Consider the following 16,471-nt stretch of genomic DNA (forward strand, 5'->3'; position numbering starts at 1 on the left):
AGGCTTACTTCACACCGAGCACTGTGTGGGTACCTGGATATCTCATCCAATGCTCACAGCAACCCTACAAAATGGGGACTGGGCCCAGTTCTGACACTGTGGGAGGCCCTAGAGCTGGCAACACAACCCACCCAGGGAAGCTGACTCCAACTCATGAAGCCTCTGGTGGCAACAGCTTTTTGGACATTGAAAATTCTGGGATCTCACCCATAATGGTTTTGGGGGGCTTTTTTTTTTTTTTTTTTTGCTTTTTAGGGCTGCACCCATGGCATATGAAGTTCCTGGGGCTAGGGGTCAAATGGGAGCTACAGCCGACAGCCTAGGCCACAGCCACAGCAAGGTGCGATCTGAACCAAGTCTGCCACTTACACTACGGCTCACAGCAACACCAGATCCCCAACCCACTGAGCGAGGCCAGGGATTGAACCCGCATCCTCATGGATACTAGTCGGGTTCATTTCTGTTGAGCCACGACAGGAACTCTCATCTACAATACTTGAATGATCTCCAACATTCATTCTCCAGCTGGGGTGGCACTGCCCCTGGGGAGCATCTGGCAATGCCTGGGCACATATTTTGTTGTTGACACTGGAAGAGGGGATACTACTGGCTTTTAGTGGCTAGAGACCAGGAATGCTGCCAACCATCACGCAGTGTCCAGGACAGTCCCCCCGAGCACAGACAATTATCCAGGCCCAAATGTCAACAGGACCAACAGTGTGACACTCTGCCCTACAGTGACCTAGGAAAACCAGTAACCACGACCTTGACACCCCCAACAGTGAGACACTCACTATCTATTCCAACAGCCCACAAAACTCCTACTGGAACATTCTCTGTTTCCGAAGGCTGACAGCCAAGCCCCTGTGGCTCCCCCCTGCCACCAACTGATCCCTCTGCCAGGTCCAGGAGGAGGATCCAGAAGTTCAAAGACAGGAAACTTCCTCTCAAAAAATTCCCTGTACAAGGAGGGGGCTGTGAATCATAACAATTTCCTAATACTTGAATAATGTAGGGCTCAGACCTAGTTTCTGCAAAGGGCCAGAGAGCAAACATTTGAGGCTTTTCAGGCCTCCCCTGAAAAAGCAGGGGTCTCCCCTGAACCTACTCAGCTCTGCTGTCCTGGCGCAAGACTGGGCAATCAGTAAATGAATAAACATGGCTCTGTCCGTGCAAATAAAACTTCATTCCTGGACACCAAAACTGGAGTTTCATGTAGTTTTCAAGTGTCCTTAGGCTTTTTCAAAAAGCATTTTAAAGTGTGAAAAGGACTCTTGGCCCCAAATCAGGCACCAGGACTGAAGTTTGCAGATCAGTGGAACAGGATGCTAAGTTTTATAGAACATCCCCATCTCTTTAATTCTCACAATAGCCCCCAGGGGGAAATTATCTGCATTTTACAAATGAGCGAACAGGTTCACACTTCTAAGACCCAAAGTCTCACCACCAGGAAGAGGAATAGGCAAGATCCTAACCCTATGGGCTTGCCAAGTACAACAAATAATCACAGTTCTTTGAAGAAACACATACTGAGAGTCCACTTGCTGCAGGAAACAGAACAAGGCAGAGCCCTGCCCTTAAGAAGTTCAAGACTTCAAGTGAGAACAAAATAGACGACTGCAACAGAAAGCGGTGAGTGAGAGGTTCAGGGACACAGAGGGTTTGAGGAGAGCCCAGGGAAGGGATGTGAGGGCCTCCCAGGCTGAGCCAGGAGTGGCCAGACAGCGAGGGGTGGCGGGGAAGCCATCCCAGGCGGTCCCTGCTTGAGCCAGAACAAGGCAGGGAGAAACAGCATACTGCCTGGGGAATGACAATGAGCTCAGTGTTGCTGGAGTCCAAGAAGCAAGGCAGGGAGTCAAAAGTTGAGGCTGGAAAGTTAGCCAGGGTTAGATCATAAATGGTTAGGGGCTTGGGGTTATCCTGTTAGCTGTGGGAAGCCAAGGATATGTTTTCAGCACAGGCAGTATGTCCAAGAGAGAATTCTCTGATGCTTCGTGGGAAATGGGGCGGGGGCAACAAATGACAGGTGGGGGACAAGTTACAGCACAGTCTTGAATCCAGCAGGGGCTTTGGGAATGAGGAAGGGACGACTGTATCAATAAGCAGACAGTTAAAACTGACTGAAAGGACTAAGTGCGAGGCAGGGACTCGGAGTGGAAGGGAGGGAGGCAAGGAGGGAGGGAGGAGGTGTTGCCCTCCCCCGTGTTTCCAGCCCAGTGACCGGGGACAGGAGTGGCACAAACTAAGAAAGATAATCGCAAAATTATAACGTCAGGAACAAAGTGCTAAAGCAGCAGAAAGGGATGATAAATCTGCCTGTGGAAATCAAAGAAGACTCCATAGCCGCAGTGACATTTAGGTTCCGTCTTTAAAGATGATTAAAAATTCGCCAGGAGAAAGAGGAGGAAGTGGAAAAGGGCATTTCAGGCGAAAGGTGCAGCACAGACAAAGGCCCTGTTGATTTATATCAAGCGTGCAGTCGACCCAAACAACCCAGGTCTTTTTTTACCAGGCAACCGTTCAGTCATGGCTTCCAGTATCTTTGCTCCAATTGGGGTCCCCCAGGGGCAGCAATTACATTTAACCCTCCACTATTTGATCTTGATAAATTAATAATTCCATCCAGCTTTAGTCATTCTTCCCGGCTGTCTGTATCACCCCAATGTCTTCATAATGCTGCTACTCAGAATCTAAAGACAGGGCATGACACAGACTCAGTCACAGTCCTTCCCACTGAGCCAGAGCCATAAACCAGGCCCTTAAGAGGGGCAGGCTCCGCAGCAGTTTGGAGCCCAGACTTGCAACATGCAGGACTGCCTGAGTCTGAATTCCGCCCATCACTTACCACGTGTACAATGTGTGTAATGAGATGCACGCACTCTTGGGGCAGGTGTGAGGATTAAACAAGATCACGTGTGTAAACTGCTTAGCATGGTGTCCGGCACATAGTTATTCAGTGTATTAGCCATTAGTCATCAAAGTATTAATACCATGATGACAGCCCAGATCTAACTTGTGGTCTGTTCGTTCTATAGCCCAGAGGTTTCCAAACTTACTCAGCATGGCAAGCAGTCTGGGACACGTGCCCAAATCCAGATTCCTGGGTCCCAAGACGCACTCAAACAGAATCTCAAGAGATGATGTGATGAATAAACTGGTTATGCTTAACAAGTGCCTGTGCAGCACCGGGCAGCCACACATCCAACCTGGCACCTCCGTCTTGCCAAACCTTTCTCACCACGCCCACCTTTCTGCCCTAGTCTTCAAGTTGAATATCTTTGCAACAAAAGGGAATAAAGAAACAATTTTTTTTTTTTCTGTTCTTAACAATTCCATGCTGTCTCCTAGTTACTGAGTACATCTGAAAATGAACACTACAAGCCAGCCTTGCCTCATTACTGGCTGAATTCTGCCCCGGGGTCAGCACGGGGCTTTCGCCTCCTTTGTTCGAACATCACATCTTCTGGACTTTGCTTTTCTTTTAATTGGGACATGGTTCCATCCCCGGTCCTTTACTAATTCCCCTGTTCTCCCTAATTCTTCCAAGATGAAAGCAGACAGCGCGTTCCTCCAGGGCCGCCAGGATGAGATTCACACTGGCTGGAGGATCTGAACTCACTGAGGGCTGCCCTGCCCACATCAGCTCACCTATCTTGAGTTTCAATTTCCTCCTACAAGTATTTGCTCTCCTCTTCCCAGGCTGAAGATAGACCTCCTTGTCTATAAGGGACGACTGTATAACAGGACTTGAGGAGGTCTGCGTGCCGGTTAGGTTGGTTTGTCTGTTCTGGTTCTGAACTCGTAGCAACACTGCTTTTTGTTCTCGTTATAATTTTTCCAAAATCTCCATACCATGAGCTTTCAAGCCCTGAGTCCCCTACTCTTTTGGGTGCCTGTTATCATGATTCTTTTTTATAGTCTTCCTTGGTCACTGGCTCTGATTTCCAGTTTCCGAGTCACCCCTAAATCTCAGCTCTTAAACACTCCACCGAAGCCACCATGGCTCCTTTCATCCCCCTGCCTCTCCCTCTTCTTCCTGGTCAAGATCATTTATGTGGACTGGCTTGAATTCTCAGAACTGAAAGCAACCCTAACCTAATGGAATCTTCCTCTTTTCTCTCTGGCTCTGAAATTACCCACCTAGAAACCTAGGCTCTGTTGCTTATCATAAACTCTTAAATTTAATCAACTGGACTTTGCTCCCCAAACATCAATCTCTTCCTTTTATCCTTTCCAGCTATTCTATAGCCAGAATCTAGTAACAATTAAGTACTGAGACATAGATTATCAAATGCAGTCCTCAAAACTGGAAACCTTTTTTTTTTTTTTTTATGTATATGTCCATTCCCCTTATCCTTTATGGGAAATAAAGTCAGGAATTGTATGTAGTACAGACTGGAGCCTCTAAGCAAACCCACCAGGTTTAAATCCTGGCTTCCGTCCTGCTACCTACGTGACCATGACAAGCTTTATAACTTCATCTGTGCCTCAACCTCTTCCATAAGAAGAAGAAGAAGAAGAAAGAGGAAAAGGAGGAGAAGAGGAAGAAGAAGAAGGAGGAAGAGGAGAAAAAATAGTAGAAGTAGTAGTAGTTATTGTTGTATTGGCCTCAGGATTGCTGTGAAGCATATGAAGGGCATAAAAACAACACCCAATTCACAAGACAAGGGTTAGCTACTGTCATGATATTGCTGTTTTTGTGGTTAGGACTTTTATCTCTTTGCTACATGGGTACCTAAGAAATATTTTTAAAAATTTTGTGAAGTAGGAATGCCAGAAAGAAACCAAGGTTGACAGAAAATAAAAATTCATTCGCAAACATGTACAAAAGAAACCAAGTGAAATTCCTTTCATAATGTGATTTGTGGAGTGGGGGTGGGCAGTGGGGGTAAAAGAAGAGGGGGGCAGCTCTAATAACACTTTCCTTAGGCCTATATGTCTTCCAAACGATCTAAGTGGATAGACACACTCAGTGAAGACATTTTAGAGTGGTTGGTGGGGTACATGGTAATATAATAATGGAACTCTTCAGTTCTGCATGCCTCATCTTTTTTGTTTTGTTTTCTAATCCAGTTTATCACCACACCATTACATTTGCCAGATTCTCTACTTTTCACAGGATACCATCCATGACGTGGGAGGCTGTTTAAGAAGATTATTCAAGAGCTAGTGCCACTCTTTAAAGATTTTTCTCTGTGTCAGTCATGCTGCTGATGACACTTTGAATTTCACATCCCTGGAAACATGCTTGAAATGTGCAGAAGTTTAACCCTGGACTTTGATATTTTGGTTTTGTCACATTCTACCCTGGAGGGAGAGCACAGTGTTTTGAACTGGTTCTTTAACTCTTTCTTGCCTTCATGATGCCACTAAACCAGTGTCGGTGCAAAGAACCCTTGACAGAGGCCCAAAATATTGCCCGGCATGCCCCGCCTCGTGATTTCCATCCTTACTGCCATTCTGTTATTAGTATGGGTCCCTGAATATCTCTAGGTTCAGTACTTTTCTCTTTTTTGGTTTTTGTCTCTTTTAATCAAGTAACGACAAAGAGAATAGTCAAAGAGCCGTGTCGATGCTGGCCTAGGAACTTGACAGCCATGCTGACATTGAACCTTGAGCTAGAAGACAGCACCACTATACATGAGCTTGACAGACAAAAATCTGGAGTGCCTCCTCTGAGCTGCGATTGAGAGTGTGGCCTCCTCAGGAGCTGAACCTCTCAAACCTTAAGATCATATACAAACATGCACCAAATCAGGTCCACAGAGATCTGTGCAGTCCCCCCCTCCCCACTGCCCCCAATCTCTTCAGCCCCTGGGAGCTGAGGCTTCCTAGCATCAAGGCTCTGTCTTCCTAAAAGACAGACAGGAGTTTACCAAGACATGTCCTGGATGTTTAACGTCAGGGGCAGCAACACTATATCTACTGAGGGACTCGGCTTGTAAAAGTATAACACTACCATGAGATAGCAGTGCAGGCAGTTATGCAATTAAACTGCCATTGAAAGTTCGAGAAATGCCTACAGCAATTCCAGGAGACTGGGCCAATCGTGCATTTGATTGATTCTGCCCCATCGACTCATTACATTTAGCAGAGACTGCGACATGCTTATCTGCAACATTCAAGATGTCATCAAGAAGTAGAGTACCTAGCATCGAACTGTGTTTACGATCAACTTGGGGATTCATGTGACTAAAAACACTGAATATCGCTGACTGCTAATATTTATCGAGTGCCAGGAGTTCCCACTGCGGCTCAGCAGGTTGAGGACCCAACAAAGTGTCCATGAGGATGCAGGTTCGATCCCTGGCCTTGCTCAGTGGGTTTCGGGTCCAGTGTTGCTACAAACTGTGGTGTAGGTCGCAGATGTGACTCTGATCTGGCGTTGCTATGGCTGTGGCATAGGCCTGCAGCTGCAGCTCTGATTTGACCCCTAGCCTGGGAACTTCCATATGCTGTAGGTACAGCCGTGAAAAGAAAAAAAAAAATTCAGAGTGCCTAGCACATTCCAGGTATGGCCATGATGCTCTCCATGCATATTTCTCAAGAATCCTCACGAAAAGGTAGGTCATTTAGCTAGTCAATTTAGGGATGGTATGCAAAGTTATACCAAAAGGCTTTGGGGACCACTCTTAACCACTGCCTGAGCACAAAAAAAAAAAAAAAAAAAAAAATCCAGGAAGCATCTTAGGCACTAGTTAAGAACTGGAAATTGTCCTATATGACTTAAGACCAAGGGACAAATCTACCCACTACCATGGAGCGTTCTGTTCTGAAACATAATTCTCAAATACGATTCTGGTATGATATATGTTAACAGCACAATTTCAGTGTTTCTGTTCACCATGGAAAAAAGTGGGAAGAAAAAGACATGAGGTCAAGCTTTTGTAACCATCTTGAGTTTTTTTTGTCTTTTTGCATTTTCTTAGGCCGCTCCCTCAGCATATGGAGGTTCCCAGGTTAGGGGTCTAAACAGAGCTGTAGCCACCAGCCTACGCCAGAGCCACAGTAACGCTGGTTCCTTAACCCACTGAGCAAGGCCAGAGATCGAACCCGCAACCTCATGGTTCCTAGTCAGATTCCATTAACCACTGTGCTACGATGGGAACTCCAACATCTTGTTGTTTTTAAGTCACCTAAATCTCTCCTGCCTTGCCCCCAGGCAAACCAACCCCAAATCCATCTACAAGCACACATGGAAAATTCCCCATAAATACCCACCATGGCGAGCATATTACTTTTCAGTAGGTGATATGACAAGGACATAATTACAGTCCGTAACAAGCTCTTTGTACACTGTCTATACCCCACCCACCCTGGGCTTCATGTACAATTTCATAAAACCTGGAGCATGGTTTCACTTTTTAAAAAATAGTTACCGATGGTTCCAGTCCCTGTAACTCTGATTTCATTTAAATAGTTGGCCAGAGTGATGATTTATTTAATTCTGAGTCCTTGATAAGATAAACCCAACCCAATTATACCATTATTCTTGTGAGAAAATCACATTCAAGACTGCAGCTTCCAGAAATGTGCTGCAGTCAAGAGAGCTCTGTCAGTAACATCAGAGTTCAAAACCATTCCCGAAGCTGCTCCCCCAGCAGCACCCTGCCCAGGGGTGTGTTCCTGGGTTAAGCAATGAGGACGCAAAGCCACCAGCCTCTGTAGCCGAAGTCAGAGCCTTCAGGGCTAATAGCACAGTTCCAGGTTCAACTGGGGGCTGGAGACGAGCATTTTCTCCACCACAACTATCATGAGAGGTTTAAGTCTGGCATTTGAACAACTGCACTGTGCATCCTATGGGGGAGGGGGAGGGGTGCTTCTTCCCTTCTCGAAGCTTCTTTCCCTGTGGAAGGAACTCTGCTAATTCTAACACTCTCACCTCTTTCCACAGGACCCATGTTTAACTCTGAATGGCAGTTCTCCAAGTGTGATCTCGGGACCCCTTGGGTCCCCAAGACCCTTCCAGGGGAACTGAAGAGGCAAAACTCTTTCCATCATATAAGAACATTCTTTTCCTTTCACTCAATTCTCTCCCAAGTGTAAAGTGGAGTCTTCCAAAGGGCAGGGGATGCATGATATCCTCAGAGAGTAAATGCAGAAGCAGGGATTCAAAACCCACTGTCTTCTATTAAGCCAGACCCTGAAATCTGCAAAAAGAGAAAAAGCCCAGTGTTCCTCCTCCCACGAATTTCATTTTCCTGTTTTGGAAAATCTGGTTATTTTTTCATAAAAATTGGTATTTGTGTTCCATACCTAATGGGTTTAATACTTTTAACTGAATTATATCAATACTGTATAATTTTCTCAGTTTAATTTCTCAACTGTTAAATGATAGATAGTCCCACCTCAGAAAAGCTCATTAGGGCACTTCATGATTTTTAAGCAGGTAAAAGGGTCCTGAGACCATGAACCATGTGAACTGCTGCCCTGGAGAGGAGGTGGAGGAGCTGAGCTCATCTGAAGGCTGAATTTGAATGAACAATCTGGGCAGCTGGTGCCCAGCTCGGCCCCCCACTCCTCCCACCTGGGAGTCACAGGCCTGCAGAAAACAAGCATGGAGATCTCATTTTCCACGCTGGGAGCTCAGGGATCCCCTGCAGCCTCGGGGTGGAGGGGAGGGGGCTCAGCGCTGCCAGAGGCTGAGTGAGCTTGTCCATGGAATTCTGAGATTCCATCTTGGCAAGAGACAAGCCCCTGGATCAAGGCCATGCCCTCCAGCCTAGATCTTGTCAGAACCACAGGTATATTTTCCCTTCAACTGTTGACTCCTTTGGCTTCTATTTCATTGAGTTCAGAACTTGGTTCAGGGACGAGTGGTCCTATTTATCGGGCCACCTGAGAGACTTTGGCATCTGGTGTTCTCATTGGAAACCTGGAGAAATCCTCAAAAAAGGAATCCAAGGCTGGGAGAGAAGACAGTCACAGAGGTACCGGGGCTCTGGGCAGGGGAGAAAGGGTGCTGTCCTACAGCCCTGCCCAGTTTTGAACTTGGTGGTTTGCAGCCTTGATTGCACCCTGCGGTGGGTTTTTATAGTTGGGCAGGTAGCTTTTAACATCAAGAGGCTTTAATTCCTAAACCACAGGGTATTTTGATCTTGATGTGTGACCACAACTCGTGATGGTTATTCTCCAGGAAAAGTGGCTGTTTACAGAGGTAGGGCCCAGAGCAAAGATGGTAGACTTCAGGGAAGGTGATAGGCCAGGGTCTCAGCAAAGAGGCAGGGTGCATGGTGACTTTACCCAAATGGTGAAGGGCCTCTGGGTGAGGGCAGCAGCAGTGTGGCCTTGGGAAAAGTCTGAGGAAGCTCAGGGCTCTGGAGGAGGGGGTGCCTGGGGACCCCAGGCCTGAATGAGCAGACAGCTGAGGCACAGAAAAGGGGGATTATTTCAACATCTCCTTCCTAAAGACTACTGAGCAGAACAATATTTGCTATTTTTAAACGACAGTGAATTCAAGAGCCCTACTGAGATTCTCACTTTAAATTATTAATGACAGGTCTAGGAGGGCAGCACCAGATTGTCTGCCTCTAATTCGGCTCTGCATTCAGAGGCCATGGAAGGCACATCTTGGCTTCTCATATCCAGGCTTAGCCAAGTGGCGTGGACTGGTCTTCACTGGCTAAGGAGAAATCTTCCCCGGCAGAGAGCCTTTTTTGGTCAAAGCAACCCCACAGCCATGTGATGAGAGACTGAAAACATCTGCTCCCAAGACGATGTGTCCCATAGCCACCCACCCAAGGGATCCCACACTGGGGACAGCACTGAGCTGACAGTCTGCAAAGGCTTGTGGGGAAGGCCAAGTATGAATGTGCTGGTTGCATATCCAAACCCATGAGGGAGAAGCTCTCAGTGGGAGGTTAAATTTCATAGTTTGTATTTACCTGGGGGGTGGGGATCCACCTGTATACTCTGGGTTTTCTTTCAGGAGGTTGGCATGTGAGATGCTGGCTTCTATGTGCAAGGTTCAGAAATACCCCATGGTAGCAACTCCCACCTTTTGGGCGGTGCCTTTCCTTCTCGTTCAGTCTAAGTCTTCATTTCCCCTTTGAACTCCTGTTTAGTTCAAAGGTCACGGATTACAGACCAGAGCTTAGTCTTCTTAGCATTCAGGTAAGGCTCAACGGGGGGTGGGGGAGAGGTTCTCACCACCCACTGGAGTCCTTCCCTCAGATGTCACCAGCTCCCTTATCATGGTCTTTGGAACATTTAAGGACAGGGCGCTGGGGTCCTAATGTCGCCTAGAAAACTCTCCTAGGATCAGGACTGGTTTGCTTTCCAACTATGTAGGCTGCCTAACTCAAGCACACCTGGCTTTATTGGCTTTACTGTGTTTTGCAGATACTGCTTCTTCTTTTTTTTTTTTTTTTTTTTTTTTTTACAAATTGATGGTTTGTGGCAACCCTGCATTGTCAGATGATGGTTAGCATTATTTTAGGAAGAAAGCATTCTTTGATGAAGGTATAGACCCTGTATTTGTAGAAAACATGCTATTGCACACTTCACAGACCACAGCAAAGTACATTACTTGGGCATGCTGCACGAGGAAATCAGTTCGTGACTCCACTCACTATGACCCAGTGTCCTGGAACCAAACGTACAATATCTCCGAGGTCTGTCTGCATGGCCAGGATTGTCTCGGGTACCCCATTAGGCTTGAGGACTCTTTATAAAGTAAAGCTATTGATCTTCTAAGACTTCATGAGGTTGGGAGCAAGACGATCCGGAAAGAGGCCATCTCCCCCTCTGCAGGTGATTGCCACTCGCCCAGATGAGCACACACTTGATGGGTAAGAACATAAAGCCAATGGTTAATGCAAATTCTGTGGAGGGTTGAGTGGAACCCTTAGTCACTAAGGAGCTACACTAGCAAATTACACTCCTGACCTCTGCCAACTTTTCTGGCAAGTTTGGAGGAAACAACTGCACATACAGAGCCTGGTCCCTTCCTCACCTCTTTTCTGCTGGGAGCCCAGCTGCTCTGACAGTGCACATGTTGCTATGCTGTAGATGCACTTACAAGGGCAGGATCCCTGGGTGGGAGGCTAGCCCTCCCCCTGCCTTGTTAAAGATCCAAGGTGAGGGACGAGGGGGGTGGGGGGATTAACTCAGACCTTCAACATATTTAAGCCGCAATCTCCACTGTCTTTGTCAGGAATCAAGGCTGTATTTGGATTCTCTATCTACTGACTCTTTTGTCTTTATTTGTCCAGAACTTAGATGGATAAGAAGCACTCTTTACTAGATCTCTTCAAAGACACTAAAATTACCAACAAAGCCTCAACGTAACTAAATACTCAAAGGCCAAGGCTAAAGATCAAAAAGAAGCCAGGCCAAAGAATATCCTTACACTACCAGCAGGGGCACAAATCCACCAGCATGGCTGGACACTGAGGATCTGAGAGCAAAAAACCAAGTCTCTTTAAATGCTCAGAGAAACCCAGGTCCTGGGAACAGAAAGTCACATGGGCCTCCGCACTGCTGGGTAACTAACCATTCTGGGCAACTAACCATTCTGGGCCAAGCCACTCAGGGTTGGGAAAAACAAGGCAATGCACAGTACTGTCACCCATTCATCTGTTACCTGCATCTCTTAAGTTCACCACGAAAGGGTTGTTTGACCAATGACAGAAATCACCTACTTCCATGGCTCAATGTTGGAATTTCCCACTCATAAGGCCAAAGTTTGTTCCCTGGAATTGAGATCCTTGAAGCCTTCATTTTAAAGTCCAAACTCTCCTCCAGGTTGCAATCCTACAGAATCTTGAATAGAAACACTTATCTTGCCCCTGCTGGGTCAGCTCTAGGGGACTTTCAAGCACCTGATAGTTACCAGGGAGGAAGAACACTCTAGCTCCAGGAGGTTCCTAGAGGTGTGCCTCTGGGTGAATGGGTTAAACCAGGCTGCCTTAAGACTTCTGTAAAATGGATAATGAGAATAATACCAACTTATCTCAGGGGCCTGAGGTGAGGATTACCTGAAACAATGCAGGAAGAGCATTCAGCGGGGCACATAGTAAGGGCTTTGCAAATATTAGATTTAATCGCAGGAGTCAGCTTTGGAGTCAGCTTTCCAGAAGGCTCACACTCCTTGGAAGGACCATACAAACCATGATGGCAAACCTTAAGCAAAGGGAATGAGCAACAAATAGCAAGGCCACGTTATAGACTAGTTTCAATCTCACAGGCTAGGGCTCACAGACACCTCAAGGAAGATGCAAGGCCAAATCATACATAAAAACAATCTCTACCTCCTTAATAACCAGAGGAATGCAAACTGAAATCAAAACGAGAGTCCACCAAGTTGTTAAAAATCTCAAAGCTCAGAGTTCCTGTCACGGCTCAGCAGCAACAAACCCGACTTGTATCCATGAGGACATGGGTCTGATCCCTGGCCCTGATCAGTGGGTTAAAGCATCTGGTTTTGCTGTAACCTGTGGTACAGGTCGCAGACTTGGCTTGGATCCTACATGGCTGTGGCTGTGGTGCAGGCCAGCAGCCACAGCTCCGTTTCAACCCCTAGCCTGGGAACTTCCATATGCCACAGATGTGGCCCTAAAAAGACCAAAAAAAAAAAAAATTTTTTTTAAATTTAACCACGTGTACACAAAAATTATGGAAGAACAAAAATATGTACACAGTGCTAATGGACCAATTTGGGAAAGACTCTTGCAGCAGCAAGGTGAAGGATAAACAATAGCTTTAACCTAGCGATGCTACCTCTTCGTACATACCCTAGAGCAGACCAGCACTCCATCATTGGGAGCTTACTGGAGATTTACTAAATCAGAGGCATAGGGGATGGCACCAAGAATTTATGTTTAACAGATTTTCAACGACTGATACGCAAGCTAAAATTTGGGAAAACAGCCCTAGAGTTACCTCCGGCCCTTCCCCCCAGGTAGTAATACTCTATTTCTCAAGCTGTCTGGTAGTTATATTGACATATTTGGTAAACCTTATTGTTTAAACTGCAATATATATGCTTTTATATGCTTATACATATACTTATACATATATATATACACGCTCCTCTACATGTACCACATTTTATAATAGAAGAAGTTTTTTTAAAAGGTTGAATTTCATACATACACAAGATGAAGTGGATGCTAATCCTGCTTAAATTTTTTTACCTGCGTTCAAATAAATATCACACCTACGGAGTTCACACTGTGGCACAATGGGTTAAGAACCCAACTGCATCAGCTCAGGTTGTCATGGAAGCCCGGGGTTTGGTCCCCTGCCTGAAGCAGTGGGTTAAAGGATCTAGTGTTCGTGCAGGGTCGCAGGCCTAGGAACTTCCATGTGCCAAGTGTGTGGCCATAAAAAAAAAAAAAAAAAAAAAAAAAAAAATCATACCCTAGGAACACAGGCTCAGACAGCAGGCTGCTGGCATTTGAATCCTAGTTCCACCACTAAACAAAAGAACTCTGGGCACCTCAGTTTCACCTAATCGTGCTTTGGCAGCCTCATACATAAATGGGTATGTTTTATGTGTGAATTAGATGAGTTAATCATGTCACGTACTTAGAACAGAGTCTGACATGTAGTAATTACTCAAAAACGATGCAATATCATTAAGATATTATTATTATTAAGATAGGATGAAACTAAGTTAATGCAACAATTCCTACACCTAATCATCAATAAATCATCAACATCTACACGAACAATAAATCTACCTTCACCATGTTTCGGCAGATTCTGTACTGGCATCAGCCAATATAAGATTACCCTCAGCCCTCTCCCCTCTACTGGGTCCTTGTCATCATGTTCAAAGCACGTGGAGACTAAGTAACTTGCTCTGGTTCCAGGCTGGTCTCAAAACACACACACACACACACACACACACACACGCACACACGCGCCTTGCATCCATAGTAGGATATTAAAAAATTAAATCACAGAAGTAAAAAGACAGACCTAGAAAGACACCAGAATAGCTCCTGTTTGCTTACCTGTAATTCCCAAATCAAACTGCTGGCAGAATAACACTCCATATATATATTAATCCCTGTCCCTAATTGTATCAGCCTATACAACATCTGTTAGAATTCAAGGAGGAATGTTAAAAGATGTGCCCTTCAATTGTGGCTTCCAAATGTGGTCTGAGAGGCACTGGCAGTGTTGCATGCAGAGGTACAAGTCATCCCGCTGTAAGGCGAACACAGAACAAAGCTCCGAACATATCAAGTACTCAAACTCGCTCAAATCATCACATTACCCCCTGATTACATTTGTGTAAAACAAGGGTAATGATTATGCCCCCAAATCTTCAATTAAAGATCTTAGATCCTGTTCACCATATGAAAGCACTTTTCTAAATGATACATGTACATTAACCCACTTACTCTTCACAACAATCTTATGACAGATTCTACTGATTATCCCCATTTTACAAATGGACAGACTGAGGGGTAGAAATGTCACATGTGCCATCCAAGTGCACACAACCACCGAGTGTCAAAACCAGGGAACAGAAACAAATGGACCAGCTCCGGAGTCAACATTCTTAACTGCGCACAATGCCTCCCTAGGCGATCAGCACGCTGGAGAGAAAATACAGGAGACCTCAAAATCGATGGCAATTTATACTTAATAAAGGAAGTATTTCTGTTGAGAAAAACAGAAATTTTATTTGACAAATGACAGCCACCTCTGTGTTGGGGGGGCGTGTGTGTGTGTAATACGCATAAAATCTGGGGAGAAAAATAAAGGAAGGCTCCCTACCTCCAAGTACAAAAATAAATTTCAGATAAGTAAAATATCTCAATGTGAAAATATAATGGGGCAAATACACTTCTTCGATATAACATGAAGTTTGAGAATACTGTTTGGGGTGGAGAGTCTCAGTTTATATCTTGGTATACCCACCAGACCAGAAACATACCAAGTATTATGTAGAAGTGTATGATTTATTACATATAATTTATAACTTAATACATTATTTATTATAATTATATAATTATATCTTATTTATATTAATTATGAAGGACCAAGACTTCAGAAAAAGGGAGTTCCCGTCGTGGTCAGGGGTTAACAAACCCAACTGGCATCCATGAGGATTCAGGTTCGATCCCTGGCCCCGCTCAGTGACTTAAGGATCCGGCGCTGCTGTGAGCTGTGGTGTAGGTCACAGACACGGCTCGGATCCCGCGTCACTGTGGCTGTGGTATAGGCTGGCAGCTACAGCTCCAATTGGACCCCTAGCCTGGGAACCTCCATATACCTCGAATGCAGCCCTAAAATACGAAACAAACAAAAAACCACCAGACTTCAGAAAATAAGATATCAGGATCATGACAATTCTTGACAAATCCATTACATACACAAATACTAAAAACAAAAGGTAACCATACTGTTTTCCAAAATGCTTTTATTCTAGGCCAGAAAATCTTACACAATCCATTGCTATCTACATTCAAGTATACCACTCTCCCCCTTTTAAACAAAGCTCCACTGAGACGGCCTCAAATAAAGGTAAAGACCATAAACCAAGTCATGGGTTTAACTCAGTTTCGTTTACAAGGTACTCAGCTATAAAGCAATTGGTAAATTAGATCAACAGTTATGCTTATTCTCCCCCCAGTGTTCTTAGCTATCTGTCAAACAAAAAGGACAGAACTGTAGGTAAAACTGAATGCTGAAAACAGAAACACTATAGGTAAACAATTGCTTTTATGGTAAGAAAACTATGTGTAAGGGTGAAACACAAGTGAAATGCAAATTAGATATCAATAAGCTAATGCCACACACAGGGTCTTCTTATATACTGTAAAATGAAGTCCACTCATGTACGAACAGAAATAAATTAGAGCTGCCTTGAAGCAAACAACCCCTTGGAGGGCCATGACCCTTGAATGTAGATGCCTCAGTCTTCATCCTAATGCACAGAATCCTCCACCTAGAATCTAGGTCTTGTAGACAAGGACTATAAACAGAAAAGGCATCCAGAAGGAACGATCTGGGGCCAAGCATGGCCCTCTGCATCCTTCATGGCAACCTCTCAGAGCTTTAAAAAAAACCTACACAAACACAAGAGGATCAACTATGCCCAAAGATGCACTGCCCAGCCAGAAAACTCAATGTTTGTGGGCTTGTAACCCCCCAGCTTAACCTTTTTTAAACGTAAAATTACATCTGGGTAGGGCTTCATTGGGAAGTGGGTCACTAGTAAGCTCAGAGAAGGTATTAAGAAGTATCACTGAAAAGATTAGTCTGTTAACACCCAAACCTTCTGCTTGGGACTTCAAGTCCTCCACCCTCCTGATAAAGGAAAGGGCAAAAAAGCTGTAACTTACTCAATTCCAAACGTCTCTAGCTTTTGGCTGAAGCAATAAGGCCAACTTGCCAGAACTGCAGAAGAAGATATTTAGGTAAGAAAACCCACTAAAGGTGTTTCGTGGTTTGACACCATAAACACTCAAGTGACCTTTAGATGTAATGAAACGATCTGTTTTTATTTTTG

At 45.0% G+C, this 16,471-nt stretch overlaps 1 protein-coding gene across 1 annotated transcript in view; it reads right to left on the reverse strand.

Annotated features, from left to right (window-relative positions):
- The window catches only part of CDH2 (cadherin 2), a 232,361-nt gene that overhangs the window by 204,450 nt on the left and 11,440 nt on the right, over positions 1-16,471 (reverse strand). The window lies entirely within an intron of this gene.

Source organism: Sus scrofa, chromosome 6 (assembly GCF_000003025.6).
Source record: "Sus scrofa isolate TJ Tabasco breed Duroc chromosome 6, Sscrofa11.1, whole genome shotgun sequence".
NCBI lineage: Eukaryota > Metazoa > Chordata > Mammalia > Artiodactyla > Suidae > Sus > Sus scrofa.